Source organism: Nothoprocta perdicaria, unplaced genomic scaffold (assembly GCF_003342845.1).
Source record: "Nothoprocta perdicaria isolate Ctin4 unplaced genomic scaffold, notPer1 scaffold_439, whole genome shotgun sequence".
Lineage (NCBI taxonomy): Eukaryota > Metazoa > Chordata > Aves > Tinamiformes > Tinamidae > Nothoprocta > Nothoprocta perdicaria.
In genome coordinates, this window is record NW_020455687.1 from 276,288 (window position 1) to 279,158 (window position 2,871).

Sequence of the window (2,871 nt, forward strand, 5' to 3'; positions counted from 1 at the left end):
TTTCTTTTGTCCCGTGCCTTACGTGGAAAGGAACTTTGGTTTTGCATCGCTGTTGTCTCCTCCCGGCGCCGCGCTGTCCCCAACCCCTTGTGATGCTTCGAGGACARAGGGTGGCGGCCGGCGCAGCAGGACCCCGGCCCGCGCCCGCCCCCCGCGCCCCTTCCTTGGCCTGCATGCTGCTTCGGTTTGCCCCCCGCCCCGTGTGATGTGCTCGTTAAAAGGATGGCGACGCGGCGTCTTTGCCGGAGAAGAAACCCAATTCCAAGCACTGATTTTAGCTTTCCGGATGAACTGCCGACGATCCCCACTAACTCCCCCTTAGCCGCCGTCGGGTCACTAGTTAAAGCTCCCCTCTCCTGCCTAGCCCTCGGGTTGTAGCTATGGACGAGTTACTTGCATGCACTAGTTCTCTATGGAGGGTGATGTGGTTGTGTGTGTGTCTGAGTGTAACCCGGCGTTCCCGCGGGAGCCGCTCCCGCCCCGCGGAGCCCCCGTTCCGCCCGCGGGRGCGCCGGGATTCGCTGCCCCCCACCCCAGACCTGCCCGTTGCCGCCGCTCCAAGAGGCCCTTCCATACCGGTCCCCGGCCCCGCCGCCTCGTGCGAAACCCGCGCTTCCCAACGGCGTCCGAAAGGGAAAAAGGGAGCAAGGCGGCGGGGGCGGCGGCGCCCGGGGCGCTCGGCTCCTGCTGTAACCGCGTCGGGACCCTGTGTAGCGGCCGCCGCCGGCTCCGCGTCCCCCCGCCAAGCCCTCAATAAACCGCAGCGTTTCTGGACGGTCTCGTGCTCTTCCTGCGCGCGCGGCCGCGAGCCCCGGGGCCGCCCGGACAAGGAGCCTCCCCCGGGAAGCGGCGCCCGGAGCGGCGGGAGCCGCATCCCGGCCCCGCGCGGAGCCCTCGGGACACGGGCCCGCCCCACGCCCGCCGCTTTGTTTTTTTTTTTTTTGTTTGTTTTTACTTAATCTTTTATTTTTTTTTTATTTTTTTTTTTTCGCTACTCCACTCCGGCGTTTTATTTAAAGCACGTTTCTTTTGTACCACTTACTTGTATGGAATTGTACAAACCGATCACTGTCCCGGTCTTGGTGGTTCCAAGAGCAAATAAAAGCTTTTATAAACTTGCCTCCGTGGCTTGCTGGGCCCGCGCGCAGCCGGGGCCGCGGGAAYCTCGCCCGCTCCCTGCCCTCTCCCRCCGGGATGAGGCTGCATCCCAGGGCCCTAGGGCTGCATCCCGCAGCCAGGCGGCTCCTGGTGCCAATCCGCAGGGATTGGGAGCGCGTCCTGGTGCCTCCAGCCGCATCCTAGGCCTGAGCTCGGCTCTCCCGATATTCCCAGGATCCAGCTCCTGCTGGATCCATCTCTGGATTCCGCCCGTCTCTGCCTGCACCCCAGCCCCTCAGCCTGGGTTTTCCCATGGGAAAGCCATGGAAATCGGGGCCTCCGCACAGCTCCAAGGAAGGGGGCTCCGAGCTCGGTGCCTTCCCAGGGGGCGGCCACATCCTGACCCCCCTCCTGCCGGCTCYGGGGCTCCGGGGCTGGATCCGGCASCGCYCCGAGGCTGCGGGGAGGCGGCAGCCCCAGCGCTGGCTCCGGGCTGCTGTTCAGGTCCATGTCCRTGTCCACATCAGGGTCCGGGTTGGGGCAGGATCTGGATCCAGTTTGGAGTTCGGGTCCGGGTCAGGATTTGGGGCAGGGTCTGGGTCCAGGTCTGGGTCTGTATCCTTGTCTGGTTGGGGTCTACGACTGGGTCCTCGTCAGGGTCTGGATCCAGGTCAGTGTCCRGGTCCGGGTCTGCGTTCAGATACAGCTCGAGGTCCAGGTTTGGGTCTGGATCGGGACTGGCGTTTGGGTTGGGGTCTGGGTCCAGGTTGGGGTTAGGATTTCGGTCAGGGTCTGAGTCCAGGTCAGGATTGGGGTCCGGATTGGGTTTTGCATCCAAGCCAGGTCACAATTGCAGTCTAGGTTTGGGTCCAAATCTGTGTCTGGTTGGGGTCCTAGTCTGGGTCTGGGTCTGGATCTGAGTTCAGGTTTAGGTCAGGGGGTCCGAGTGGGGGTCTGGGTACAGATCCAAGTCCGGGTCTGAGTCCAAGTTAGAGTCGAGGTCGGGATCCAGAGTTGASTCTGGGACTGGGTCGGGGTTTAGGTCGGGATCTGTATCCGGGTCCGGGTCCACGTCGGGTTTTRCATCGGAGTCCGTGTGCGGGTTGGGTTTTAGGTCGGGGTCCGTGTCGAGGTCGGAATCCAGGCGCAGATCCGTGTCGGGGTCCGTAACCAGCCTGGGGTCCGTGTCCGAGCCCGGCTCCCGATCCAGCTGCGATGCTGGCTCGGTGCCCGTATCCAGGTCCGCGCCCGGCTCCATGTCCGGCTCCGTGTCCRTGTCCTGGTCCGTGTCCCAGTCTGGCTCCATACCCGTATCCGGGTCCGGCTCCGTGTCCCGGTCTGGCTCGGGCTCTGTGTCCCGGTGCGGCTCTGAATCCTGGTCCGTCTCGGGCTCCGTGTCCCGGTTCTGCTCGGGCTCCGTGTCCCGGTCCGGCTCCGAATCCCGGTGCGGCTCGGGCTCCGTGTCCCGGTCGGGCTCCGTGTCCCGGTCCGGCTCGGGCTCCGTGTCCCGGTCCGGCTCCGAATCCCGCTCCGGCTCGGTCTCGGGCTCCGTGTCTCGGTCGGGCTCCGTGTCCCGGTCCGGCTCCGAATCCCGGTGCGGCTCGGGCTCGGGCTCCGTGTCCCGGTCSGGCTCYGWRTCCYGGTCCGGCTCGGGCTCCGTGTCCCGGTCCGGCTCCGAATCCCGCTCCGGCTCGGGCTCCGTGTCCCGGTCCGGCTCCGAATCCCGCTCCGGCTCGGGCTCCGTGTCCCGGTCCGGCTCCGAATCCCGCTCCG